Genomic DNA, 14,877 nt, shown 5'->3' with positions numbered 1-14,877 from the left:
GTATCACTTTGAATTTCCACTGGGGCAAAAAAATAAGATAAATTAATTTCTTTTTGTTTATTTTATTCCCATTTCCCACTCGTCAAGAGAATAAATCACAAGTTGAAAAGAAATATTAAAAAATTAGTACCCCCAAATTCTTAGAATTTTATTCTTATTTATCAGTTTTTCACAACTATTATGAGCATTACTTAACCCATCAGGCGATATCAAGTTAAAACCCTTGAACCCTTCTCAACTTTTATTGGAACTGAAGGAATTAAATTTTCTTTCTTATAAAATATTCTAATCCTCTCCTTTGGGATGATGACATTTTTGTCCCCGATGAAAGGCTGGGAAGTTTCTAACTCATGTTTTCTGAGGAAGTAGCATTAGCAACTGGTGTGTCCTAGACGGGGGTGTCACTTCTCCTTCCCCTCACCTCCGTGCAAGCCCTACTTTATACATAAAACATTATTAAATCATCCCAAGAGAGAAATGAGACTCTGAAACATCAAAAAACCCTTTTGATCTAGAGAATAATTTTGTGTCATGATACATAACATGTTTAATTGCCTAAAGGAACAAAAAGGAAGCAAAGACTAAACAGAATGACTTCAACATGCTCATGGTCTGGTTAAAGGACTGTTAGGCTGCAATTTCTTCATTTGCTACACTGACACCAGATGGTAAGCTGAAGTGTTCCAAATATCTAAACTCTTAGACAACCAATGAATAGTCACACTTTTTAGCTGATAACAGATATGTTTAATAGGAAGGCTGTCCCTGGGCAAACCCAAAATGACAAATTTTGCTTTTGGTTTCTCTGCTGGTTTTAGAATCTAATGCTTTTCAATATTGACCCTAAAAATGTTCATACCTTTCTTTGCTTAGTGGAATATCCCAGATATCTCTGTTGCCTTTAGATCCTCAAAATTTTCCTAACCTTATTCACATTAAAAATTCTATGAGTAATGAATTTACATTGAGTAATGTGATTGCTGCAGCCCCTGACTTCAAGGATTTCACAATAGGAAATACAGACAAGGAACAATAAAAATGCAATGTTAAAAGAAAGGTGAAAGCTGTGTTCAGAAAGCAGTATTGGCGTAGAGAAGAGAAAGGAACTGGAGACACTCACAAAATAGGTTATGCTTGAACAGGATCTTGAAAAATACATAATAGTCATAATGTCCAGCATTTTTAACAAGATACTGTTAAATTTATTTACTATGCATTGTAATTTGTTCTTCACAGCAACCCTCTGTGGTAGATCAATTTTGATAAATGTATGTTATAGATAAAACGGAAGTTTAGTGTTGACTTAGCATCCTTCCCAAAGTGAGAAAACTAATATTTAGAATCGAGGAACTGTGTGGAGACAGCAATGGGTTCTAAAGAAATAAATAAAAAGAAGAAAATATGATAGGAAACGGAGTCTGAATGGAGAACTTTTTATGTTCCTTAGACCTTGAAATTAATTACAACAGGGAGAAACAAATCTCAAATTAGAAATCAGCTGACGTTGCCCAGGGGTCTAACTTGAGATGCGTGTTGCAGATGGGAATTTTGTCCAAAATGGAGAAAAGAAATGTAGTGGGTTTTGTTTGTTTTGTTTTTTTGTTTTTGTTTTTGCCAGTCCTTGAACCATCCCTTTGGCATCCTCTTAGTGTTCTCATTCAAAGAAAGATATTTATTGAACTCTTAGAATATTTCAGACACTCTTTTAAGTATTAAAAACAAAAGTGATGTCAGGATTAATTAAGTGCCGACACATTACAATAATCTATGCAAAATTGTATTTATTTTTTAGTCTCTATATCGTCTTCTCACTAATGCACATTTTAATGTTGGCTCCCTGAGGATAGACCTTGTCAGTTTTGTCCAATCCATAGGAGTGACTTTAATGGCAGGAATTAAAGATCAGGTAACATCCTTACTTCAGCAGCACGTTTACTGAAGTTGGAATGATACAGAGAAGATTAGCCTGGCCTCTGCACAAGAATGACACAAAAATCTGCGAATCATTCTACATATTCAAGCTCAATGAGATCCGAAACAAACCTGAAAAACAATGCAAAGAAACTTCTAAATCAATTCAGGAAATAAAGGAAGGAAGAAAAAAGCATCTTAAAAAGTAATCAATCAGAGCTTCAAGAATCAAAAAACTCACAAACTTTTAAAATACAATTACAAGATTTATCAATAGATCAGAACAAGCAGAAGAAAGAATTTCAGAATGTAAAGATGTCTTTTGAACTAACCCAGTCAGACAAAAGTTTTTAAAACAGTCATTTTTTAAAATGAACAAAGTATTTGAGAAACATGGGATTATGTATAGCAACCAAACCTATGAATTATTGACATTCTTGAGAGAGTAGAAAAAGTAAACCGGAAAAAATATTTGAGGCAATAATTTAATGTTTCCCCAATCTTGTTGGAGAAGTAGACATCCAAGTAAAAGAAATCCAGGGATGCCTATCGGACAGTATACAAAATGAATATCACCAAGGCATATGGTCACCAGACTGTCCAAGGTCAATGCTAAAGAAAAGAACCTTAAAGGTAGCTAGGTCATATTCCTTGCAAAGAGAAACCCCATCAGGCTACAAGCAGACTTCTCAGCAGAAATCTTACAAGTCACAAAAGACTGAGGGGCTATTTCTGTTATTCTTAAAGGAAAGAAACTCCAACCAAGAATTTCATATCCCACCAAACCGAGCTTCAAATCAAAGGAGAAATAAATCATTTGCCAGACAAGCATTACTAAGGGAATGTGTTATCACTATACCAGCCTTATAAGTGATCCTTAAGGTAGTTCTAAACATGGAAATGGAAGAACGATACTTGCTACTACAGAAGCAAACTTAAGTACATATCCCAAAGACCTCACAAGGTAATCACACAATAGAAACACAAGAGCAACCCACTGACAACTTCACGATAGGATCAAAACCTCAAATATCGGTGTTAACCTTGAATTCATATAATCTAAACATCCCACTTAAAAGGCACAAAGTTCCAAGATGGATTAAAAAACCAAGGCCTATCCATCTTGTGTGTGCAGGAGACTTATCTCACACATAATGACACCCACAAGCTCAAAGTAAAGGGTTCTTATTTTAGATAAAATAAACTTTAAACTCCAATGGTAAAATAGGATAAAGAATGACATTATATAATAACAAAGGATTCAATTCAACAAAAAGACTTAACTACCCCAATTATATATGCACCCAACATTGGGGCACCCAGATTAATAAAACAATTACTTCTGGACCTACAAGAAGACTTAGATAGCCATGCAATAGTAGTGAGGGAGTTCAATACTCCACTGACAGCATTAGACAGATCATCAAGGCAGAAAAACAACATAGAAATTCTGTGTTTAAATTCGACATGTGACCAGCTGGACTTCATAGACATCTACAGAACACTCTGACCATCAACCACAGAATATACATTTTCCTCATCTGCACATAGAACATACTCCAACATCAGCCATATGTTCAGCCATAAAGTATGTCTTCATAAATTTTTTAAAATGGAATTCATACCAACCATACTCTCAGACCACGATGGAATAAAAATAAAAATGAATACCAGAAAGATAGCTCAAAGCCACACAATTACATGGAAATTAAACAACTTTCTCCTGAATTACTTTTGGGTAAACAAAAAAATTGAGACAAAAATAAAATAATTCATTGAGATAAATGAAAACAAAGACACAACTCCTCAAAAAACTCTGGGACGCAGCAAAAGCAGTGTTTGGCAGAAAGTTTATACTGCTAAACACCTACTTCAAAATGTTAGAAAGATCTCAAATTAAAGATCTGGCAGAGCATGGTGGCTCCCGCCTGTAATCCCAGCACTTTGTATGTGGTAGGTGATCACTTGAGGTCAGGAGTTTGAGACCAGCCTGGCCAACATGGTGAAACCCCATCTCTACTTAAAATACAAAAATTAGCCAGCTGTGATGGTGCATACCTGTAATCCCAGCTACTTGGGCGGCTGAGGCAGGAGAATCACTTGAATGCGGGAGGTTGAGGTTACAGTGAGACAAGATCACATCACTGAACTCCAGGCTGTGCAACAGAGAAAGACTCTGTCAAAAAAAAAAAAAAAATTAACATTACACAAAAGGAAATAGAAGAATAAGAAAAATCATCTCCAAAGATAGCAGAAGAAAAGCAAAAACTAAAAAAAAAAAAAAAAAAAGAAAAAAAAAGAAAGAACAAAAACCAGAGCAGAACTGAGTAAAATTGACATAAAAAATCCATACAAAAGTTGATTTTTTTGAAGGGATAAACAAGATTGATAGAGAGTTAGATAGATTAATAAATAAAAAAGAGAGAAGATCCAAATAAGCACAATCAGAAATGACAACAATGACGAAAATCACAACCCATCCCACAAAAATAAAAAAGATCCTCAGAGGCTATTATGAACACCTTTATGCATATAAACTAGATAATCTAGAGAAAATGGATAAATTCCTGGAAATACAAAACCTCCCTAGATTGAATCATGAAGAAATTGAAACCCTGAACAAGTAAATGTTGAGTTCTGAAATTGTGTAAGTAATGAAAAACCTACTAACTAAAAAACCCTGGAACAGATGCATTAACAGCCAAATTCTATCAGACATGCAAAGAACACTTAGTACCAAGGCTACTGAAATGATTCCAAAAAAATGGAAGTAGAGAGACCCCTCCCTAACTTATTCTACAAAGCCAGGATTATCCTGACAACAAAACCTGATAAAGACACAATGTAAAAAGAAAACTGTAGGTGAATGTCTTTGATGAATGTAGACAGAAATATCCTCAACAAAACACTAGCAAACTGAATCTAACAGCACATCAAAAGTGAATTCACCACTATCAATTAGGCTTAATTCCTGGGATGCAAGGTTGGTTCAACATATGCAAATCAATACATTTGATTCACCACATAAAGATAATTAAAAACAAAATCCATGCTAGTTACTTAATAAATGTTGACTGACGAAATGTGATGAGCTACTGGCATCAATAGCTGTATTCTCTTTCAGAAGAGGAAATATTCTTTTTCAACCTTGTCACTATTCTAACTGAAATTCAATTATCCCTATCTCATATTTGCTATAGTAACTATAATTAACAGTTACCATAGTTTAAAGACACAGTACGATTATTATAAACAACTAAGTATAAATGATCTGGAAGCATTTTATTCAACCACTCTGAATAAGCTATACATTTTTAATAAGTTGCAAAATTTATCATACCTAAAATATTTATATCACAACCAAAATATGAAAAGGTTAATAATGCAGAAATGTAGAAACATTTTTTTAAAAATCATATACTAAATATCTAAACACCCTTATACAATATGAATATTTGTGTATTTGTCTTTTAAACTTTTTGTGCATGTGTGTATGTGAGTGGGCATATTGTTTCTAAAGAGAATCACATCTATTTTATTTTTCTTTGAAAGTTATAGTCAGTATACAAACAAAAATCAAACAAACTAAAAAATATTCCATGTTTTAGATAAACTTTGATCTTCAATTCATAGAGTATTATTTCTCTTTGTTCTATGGCCTTTGGTCAAATACAATATATAGATTATGTAAGTGGGTAAAATCAATAATCATATGTAGAGGTTAAAAAGGGCAATATTTTGATATTGAATATAGAGCCCTTTGCTAGCATGTTACAGAAAAACTAAGAGTTTTATGAGATTATAATAAATGATAAAGTTTTTGACCTCAGCAACTGGTTATCTTTTCCAGGATCCCAAATAAAATGAACTCAGGAGTCCAATAGAGAGAAAAAGTCAAAATTGTGGACATATATATACATACATATATATATCTAATACAATGAATATATAAAATGAATATATATTGTATATGACATATATATAATAAATGTTTTAAGTAAATGATGGAACTAACACATATTTTGTAGCACTGATAAATGTTAATAAAAAAAATTTCTGTGTACTGTTAAGTGGCTCCTTGAACTGAATAATATTGGTATGCTATACATTTTAGATCAACTACTGAAATTGTTTTACTCCACTTTTAAACCTTACATTAATTAAAGTAGAAAATGATACTGAAAGAAAGATTTGAGAGTCCATCTCCATGTTTAAAATGTTATGACCTTCAAAGAAAATCTGAAACCAATACAATAAATGTAATAAAGTAAGTGATCAAAAAGTGTGGCAAAAGCAATGAAGGTTAAAATATTCACTCCAGGGTCAATACTCTAAAAAGCGAAAAACGATGGAAAGCCATGGAGACTGTGGGAATATTTGAGAAGTTGCTGACAGAAGCATTGTTACTAATATAATGACTTCAATGAAGTACGCTTTTGCTGTTAAGGGCTATTGCTTCATAATTTAATGGACGGTAATGTGATTAACAAATGAAGTCAATATCAATTTTAATACTTTCGAATTTACCAACTTTAAAAACTCATATTTTTTTCTCTATGTACCCATCTGAACCTATCTCAATGACATTGAAAGTCACCTCTTTTCAGTGTTACAGGCACTCTTTCAGGTCAGTGACATCTCAGTTAACTCTTCACTAGGGAATTGGGGATTTGGTTAATGGATTTTTTTTTTATCCAGATGCAACATACCTGCCTGTATCACATAATTACAATCTTTCTAGCAGATCCCTCATTTATATTATAAGATGTTTAGCAGCTCAGTCATAACAAATTTTCAATCTAAAAGCTAATGGTTAAGTATACATTAGAATTTGAAGAGGCTTATAAAATAAAAAGACATTCCTTCTTTATGACATCAGCACCATGAAATAAATCTGCTGGGCTCCTGTCCCTCCTCTTTATGTCCTGCTCTGGCTTTCTTGTGTCTCCAGGAAATGGGCTCGTGCTTCTGAGTACATAACCTAAAGGGGACATTTAGTTCCAGTTCCTAAATTCTCCATGAGGATCTTTCTGATAGATTCAAATCAAGGAATACGGAGCATTTCTTAATAGCCATGGACAGTAAATCATGGGTAGCATATTATTAAGACTGATAACTTCAGTTGTAGATAGAACTATCTATCTACATCCATTAACATCACCAACCACAACAGATGATTTAAAATGTCGAGGGGATGAAGAAAGAAACTAGAAAAAAAAAAGTCCCTCCATGGAGTCCTGTGACCATTTAATAAACGTTGGCTGAATAAAGTAAGACCATTTATTATATAAGGTATAATGATGCCTATTATTTTTCATTGAATATGAGGTTAAAATGAGCCACTGAACCAATAAAATAATACTCATGTTAATATAATTATAAGTAATTACAGAATGATTCATCTAACAAGCAAAAAGAAAACTATTTTTACTACAATTTTAGTTGAAAATTCTCCCATTTAGTACAAGTATTTGAAACTTTCTGATTTCTATAGAAATTTGTTTCTGAAAATATTGATCTGATTCAATGACATAAATTCAGTTTTTGCACAGTCTCTTAGTTAAGATTTTCAGGTCACATTAATATTCATTTTTTTTTAACAATTATAACATGTAATTGATTGTCCAGCAACCAGGACACAAGGCCTTGGGAAGAGATTTATCAAAAGGTAGATATAATAAGGAAATTTTAAAAATCTATTTTCAGGATGTAAAGGTGTTTGTCTAGGATCACAAATTCTCCACCAACTGCCCAATATGGCTAGAGAATCCCCGGGGGTGACCACGGCTGACCGGACCTACTGAGTCAGTGCTTGCTCGGCTCCAGTGTTAGGATACCTGCTACCCCAGATACCTTGGCTAGAGCACTTGTGAAATGCAGGTATTCATTTGCCTCTCTGGCTAAAGCCCTAAAAAAGAAGCAGGTGAGGCTGAGGCGGGAGGATCACGAGGTCAAGAGATCGAGACCATCCTGGTCAAAATGGTGAAACCCCATCTCTACTAAAAATACAAAAAAATTAGCTGGGCGTGGTGGTGCGAGCGTGTAGTCCCAGCTACCCGGGAGGCTGAGGCAGGAGAATTGCTTGAACCCGGGAGGCGGAGGTTGCAGTGAGCCGAGATAGCGCCACTGTACTCCAGCCTGGCGCCTGGTGATGGAGAATCTGTCTCAAAAAAAAAAAAAAAAAAGGATCAGGTGCAGTTGTCTGGCCCATTTTACCGAGGTTATATCATCATCAGAGTTCTCCATTATCTGTTTATCACTTGGACAATGAAAAAAGACAGAAAATGAATGCAAGTGAAATAAAATCCCCCTTTTCCCAGCTGAACAAATGAGTTCAAGTCCCTTGCTACATACCTCCTTTCCTGCAGATTCCACACTGAACCCAAGGGAACCTTCATGAATAGGCTCAGGGGTTAAAGGAGAGACTAGCAGGGGGCAAACCCATGTAGGATGCAGTGTATGGACGATGGGATGGGAGCGGGCAGAGAAAGTGTGAGAGAAAGAGACACAGAGAAGCAAAGAGGGATGGTGAGAGAGAGAGACAGGACAAGGAGACAGAGAAGGACAGAGAGACACAGAAACAGGGAGACAGAGACAGAGAGAGAAACAGAGACAGAGACAAACGGAGAAGGACAATGCTGTGTGCTAAAATACATATATGTTCACAAGCTCTTTAGACAAAAGACTATTACAATCTATTACCATTCCTAAATAGATGCTATCAGTGAGGGAAAAGGCATGAGGGAAAGAGATTTACTGATAAAATATATTTGGCTTTTTGTTCACCAGCACTGTTTTATTGTATTGATTATATTTTAATTAGAAAGGCATAAACACATGTTGACAAAATCAAACAATGAGTTCACAAATAAAAACAGTAGGGCCGGGCACGGTGGCTCACGCCTGCAATCTCAGCACTTTGGGAGGCCGAGGCGGGTGAATCACGAGGTCAAGAGATCGAGACCATCCTGCTCAACTTGGTGAAATCCCGTCTCTACTAAAAATACAAAAAATTAGCTGGGCATGGTGGCTCATGCCTGTAATCCCAGCTACTCAGGAGGCTGAGGCAGGAGAATTGCCTGAACCCAGGAGGCGGAGATTGTGGTGAGCCGAGATTGCGCCATTGCACTCCAGCCTGGGTAACAAGAGCGAAACTCCGTCTCAAAAAAAAACAAAAAAAAACAAAAAAAAAAAACAGTAAATCCCCTTGCTGCATGGACCTCCAATTCCACCTAGAAGTAAATACTCTTAACTATTTGATGAGTCTCTTTCTAGTATTTTTTATAAGCTATTAAAACTTGGGCAGTTAAATTCTGATTTGTATCAGCACGGCAGACAGAGAAGGGGATAATGTAAAGAAAAACACCATGTGTTTCCAATCCTGTGCCAGGTATATTAGATGCATAGTAAGGTCCATGAGGTCAGAGACCTCATTAGTCTTGTTCTAAAAAACCTCAAGCCTCAGAACACCGTACAGTGCAGAGTCACCACTTTAAAAATATTTGCGATAAAATGAAGAGAAGGAGATATGGTAAGGAGGAAAAAAAGAAAAAAGGAAGGGATAAGAGGAGAAAAGGGAAAAAAAATCTAAAATGTTAAGTTCTACCACAGCCCAATTGAACGAGTTTTATAATGCTGATGTTGCAGATTAAAACAGTGAGGCTTGGAGAAGTTAAGTAACTAGCCCAGAAGGCCATGCCGTTGCTACTAAAACAAGCTGCCTAAAGTAGGTACAAAGTGCTACTTAAGGAAGCCCTGTTCAGGTGAGCTGCCGCGAAGGAAGTGACATGCAGAGACTCCAGGAAGACAAGTCATCTGAAGTTAAGTTTATAAGGCAAAGAAGGGATGTTCCAGGCTATTGCGCATTGCAGACCCTCATCTATTCCCTTGCAACAGACCCCACAGGCCAAAACACATTTGTGTGACTCAGTATTAAACTGCATCAGTCGCTCAGGCTTTCCTTCAAAATATTATACTACATAAAAGACATGATGCCTTGAAGCAAAGATATTAAAATACAAAAAGAAAGATAAAATAGAAGCATAAAAAGATAAAATACAGAGCCACATTGTTGTAACAGGTAAGTCGTTAAACAAAAAACATTGTGAAAATTCTGGTTATGTTACATATTTTGATTTTACAATTAAATAACTAATTCATCAGGGTTCTACCAAGATGACACTAATGTATTTAGTTTATTTTCAGAAATTTATTCAGTTTACTTTCAGTTCATTTTCAAAATGAAACAAGAGCTGGAAACTCACCAATAACCTACATGACCATGTTAGCAAATACATCTAACCATAATAATTTGGAGAAAAGTGTGTCTTCATTATTGTATATTTATGGTAACTTTTAAAATCAGGTAGTTTAAGTATTCACATTTATTATTTTTCAAAATTCTTTTTAAAATTTAAGTTCCTTGCATTTTCCTATAACACTCAGAACTATCTTGTCAATTTTATAGAAAAAATATCTGCTGGCATTTTGCAAGGGTGTAATAAATCTATAGATCAATTTGGTGTATTACAAATACTAAGTCTTCCAATGTGACAGCATGGTAAATCTCTCCATTTATTTAGATCTTCTTGAATTTCTCTCAGGAATGTTTTCTAATTTTCAGTGTGTTATGTCTTATACTTCTTTTATTCAATTTATTACTAAAAAACTATTTCATCCTATTGTGAGTAGAATTGTTTTCTTAACTTAACTTTTAGATCATTTGTTGATAACATGAATGTAATTCATTTTTGAATACTGATCTTATATACAGGGATCTTTTTCTTGCACAGACTAAAAACACCAATATAATTTTGAATAGAAATGTGGACATCTTTCTTTGTTCCCTGTCTCAGGGTGAGACCATTCAATCTTTCACCATTATGAATAATGTTAGCTGTAAGTTTGGGGCAGATGTTTTTTATAACTTGAGAAGGTTTCTCTCTATTTTTATTTTCTTTGAGAGTTTTTATCATGAATAGAGATCAAATTTTGTCAAATGATATTTCTGGACCTTGGTGCTATGTGATGAGACTGCATCTCACTTACACTTTGGTGGTAGCTGACTTCCTCTAAGACCACTGCCACAGGGGAAGAGGAGACATTATCTCATGGTTTCCAGGTTTCCTGCTCTGTCTCTGTTGACTCTCAGGCTGTGTGGGGTGGGGGAGGCTCCTTGTTACTGCTGGGTAGGGATGGGATTTTCAGCTTCACTCTAAGCCTCACCTGACACTTCCTCTGCTGGGAAGGGTGGGAGTGCCTTGTGGGCACTCCCCTATCCCCACCAGTGCCACCATGGAAGGAGAGCCCTGGACCCCAGCACACCTCTCTGTACCATCCTGCTGGGGTTGAGGTGCTTTGATACAGTCTCAGAAAGTCTTGACTCCCCACCAGCATTGGCTGGTATGGTCAGGTGGGGCCATAATGTTTGACTGGATTAGAGCAGTTATTGTATAAAGTTTGATGTTGTGTTAGGATGTCCCTTTCCAGATCTTTTTATTGACAAAGTCTGGCTTTGAAGAGGCTTTTTAAAATTTATTTATTTATTTTTATCATGCTCATTGACATCTCAAGGTTGCCAGCTGCTTCAGCCCCAACTTGGCATAAATAAGGCAACAAGAAAAGTCAAGGATTCACCCGTGCCACTTCTCAAGATCCCCGGCCAGTCTGCCTTCTCTTCACCTTTTGCAATTTTCTCATGTTTGTTTTATGGATGGTGTTCAGGGATTTTAGTTATATCTAGGAGGAGGAGTAAAGTACACATTTTAAAAATACATCTACTTCCTGTTTAACCTTTTTAAATTATGAAATAATGTTTTATCCTAGTAATATTTCTGATCTTAAAGGTATATTTTGAGATGTGAATTTAGAGTGCCCAGGTCTCTCATGGTTTCTGTCTACTCAGTGTGTCTTTTCCACCCTTTATGTTCAACCTGTTTTTGCCTTTGGATCTAGTGTGAGTTGCTTGTAAATGTGTCCATCATACAGCTGGATCCGGCTTTGTATCTGCTCTGACAATCTCTGTCCTTTGTATAAAAGATGTAGTCTATTCACATTTACTAGAATGATTAATGTTGCTGTGTTTATATCTGTAATTTTGCTATTTGTTTTCTGTATACCTGATAGCCTTTGTCATTCCTCTGCTCTCATTTGCTGTCATTTTTGTGCAAAAGAAATACTTTTAGTAGGCCATTTTAAATGCACTGTTGGGGTCTTTTAAGCTACTTTTTGTGTTATTTTCTTAATGATTGCTCAAGGGGTTATCATATGTATCTGAGATTATTACAATCTATTTCAGATAATTACTAAATTTTGGTAAAATATAGCAGATTTGCTCTAATATGATTTTGTTTTCTTCCCTTTCCTGTGTCTGTTACTTATATCATATAAACAGTTGTTATAAACCCCCAAATAGTCTTAATGTTATTGCTTTTAAAAATCATTTTTTAATTAAAAAACTAAAGGAGAAATTACACAGGCACAAACTCACATGCACATGAATACACATGTTTTCAGTTCTCCTCATCCATGGTAGTTGTGTTCTATAATGTCAATGCAAACAATAAATTAGTGAACACTGAACTATCATTTCTAGGGAAAATATATGATTATATTTCTTTGAAACTCTGGTCCCAACACTTTAGTCAACCAATCAATATTTAATCTTGTTTTATGTGGGTTTCTGTTTAAATACACCTTATTTAATAAACTGTACATTGTTGATTCATTAACATTGAACCCATAGCCAATGGCACTATAACTCATATATGAATGAAGTTTGATATATGTATTTTCTCTGTAAGGCATACCACAGCCTTCTTATATTTAGAAATGCTGGACAGTACTTCATCACTATGCTTGAGGGCCATTGTAAGCAACAAAATCACCGAAAAAAGCACAAAAATATGGTACTCAATAGACCATAAAAAGGATACTTGTTTATGGTGTGACAGTGAAATAAAGCAAAGCATTGCCTTGGCCTGAACCCCAGAGAAGAATGTGTGCATTGAGTGACTTTGATTTTTCACTGCTTTGTGTATGTCTATGAATGACTGCAAAAGCCCTGAGTATTGATTTTGGGATTGTAAATAAATTTTGGTGAGTATGTGAATTCACAAATACAGAATCCATAAAAACTTAGGAATCATACACACACACAGTATTTTCTATTTAAACACATACTTTTTAATGATGATTTTCATTATTTTCTGTGTATCTGAGCTACTGTTCAGTGTTGTTAATATTTTCTTTCATCCTATATCTTCCTTCATCAAATGCCTTTATGTGCTTTTTCTTATGTCATTATGGAACTCCTATTATATGCATGTTGACACACAAAATGCTTTTCTATAGGTCTCTGAGTGTTTATTTGTCTTTAATCTATTTTTCTCTACTTTTCAGATTGGACTATTTCCAGTCCAACATCTATCTGTGGGTGAAAGCATTTTTTTCTACCATCCCAAATTTGCTGTTGAGCTTGCCTTGACATTTTTTAACTTTAATTGCATTTTTGAATTCTAGAGCTTCTATTTGCTTCTTTTTTAGAGTTTCTATTTTTCTGTTGCAAGCTCACATTTATTGATTTCATAGTTACATTTTATTGATTATCATATTAAGTTTAATTATTTAAATTTGAACATAGTTGTACTAATAAATACTTGCCTGATTTTCAGCACATCTGAAATATTTTTGTTGAAAGCTAAACATTTCACTTAATATTTAACACTCAATATTTATATTTATTTTTCTGAGATACTTTTCCCCTCTTCTTTTTCTCCTCTGTGGAATTTATCTCCCTTGCTCCCTTGAGTATGAGGCTACTGAGGACTCTGTTAATGTTTTTCAATCTTTATTTTATTTTTTTAGCATAGCTTCCTAGTGATTGCTTCTGTATATCATAACTTAAAGCTCAGCCAATGATTTTGGCACACCCTGTGCTCAAACACTTCTGACTATAAGGATTACACTCTCTACTTACCAATCTGTGTGAAGGACATAGAGTGGATTCAAGGTTCAATCACTTTTCAAAGCTCCCTTGGCTTTCATTTTTAACCTGGCCCTCTCCTGTCAAGCACATTATCTTGTGATGTATAAAGAGCTTAATTGGCTCTTCCATGGCTCTCTCTTTTCCAGAATCTTCCACATTATATTTTTGGGTAGTGTATCATTTATCCCAACAGACACTGCAATCTCAGCTAGCCAAATGGTGGGTTTTCCCTGCTTGTTTTCAACAGTATTATCCATTATTTAGCTAACAGTGCCACAAAGTTTGTTTCCTTACTCCAAACCAACTAAACTCCCTTTGGCTGCAAAGCTGCTGCTTTTCTGGCTGAACTTATGCTGGTAAAACTTTTTTCACTTACTGATTTGTGGAGAAGAGGGAAACAATCTCAGGCAAAAAGACCATATACTACTGCTCTTCTTACTCAAATCTCTAGCATGCATGTTTTTTCAAGAAGAAAGATGATCAATTTGCTGCCTGTCATTTGCCAACTTATAGAGCACTGAAATGGATGTATTTCACAATTGTATATGTTTTGTTTCTTTTTGTGTAAAGAGAATTAACCTACCACGTTATCCCTTGATAGCCAGAAATCTCTCCCTCAATGATTGTATTTTATAATATAAATTTTACATGCGTGGAAAACAAAGCTGAGAGAAATAAGTAATTCAATGGACATTGGTTGGGATTTTACTTCTCTGGATTTCCTGTGCTATGTTCATTCCACCAAAGCTTGCTGCCATCTCACAATGGTGTATTATCCTGTTTTACCTCTTAACTTACTAGAAAGGCTGATTTATTTATTTTATATTTTCCATTGGCCACAAACATTTCTAAAAAGTAAGAAATATACCCTAGCATACCATGCCAGTGTCGTAAAATCAAAATTAAATATTTTCTTTAGAGTAAAACGGTGATTTTTCTTTAAATATAAACATACAAAAAGAGCACATGAAGCATTTTAT

The 14,877-nt window shown here is 35.0% G+C and overlaps 1 non-coding gene across 1 annotated transcript; it reads left to right on the top strand.

The window, feature by feature from the left end:
• The first annotated feature begins 1,915 nt into the window (after nucleotides 1–1,915).
• LOC135276114 (U6 spliceosomal RNA) lies at nucleotides 1,916–2,018 on the top strand. The gene has a single exon (XR_010343681.1). It is a non-coding gene; the product is annotated as a U6 spliceosomal RNA (small nuclear RNA).
• Nucleotides 2,019–14,877: the final 12,859 nt, after the last annotated feature.

The sequence above is a fragment of the Aotus nancymaae genome, unplaced genomic scaffold (genome assembly GCF_030222135.1).
Source record: "Aotus nancymaae isolate 86718 unplaced genomic scaffold, 86718_ANA_hifiasm-v0.15.2.pri h1tg000020l, whole genome shotgun sequence".
Lineage (NCBI taxonomy): Eukaryota > Metazoa > Chordata > Mammalia > Primates > Aotidae > Aotus > Aotus nancymaae.
This window is presented reverse-complemented; position numbering and strand designations above follow the sequence as displayed.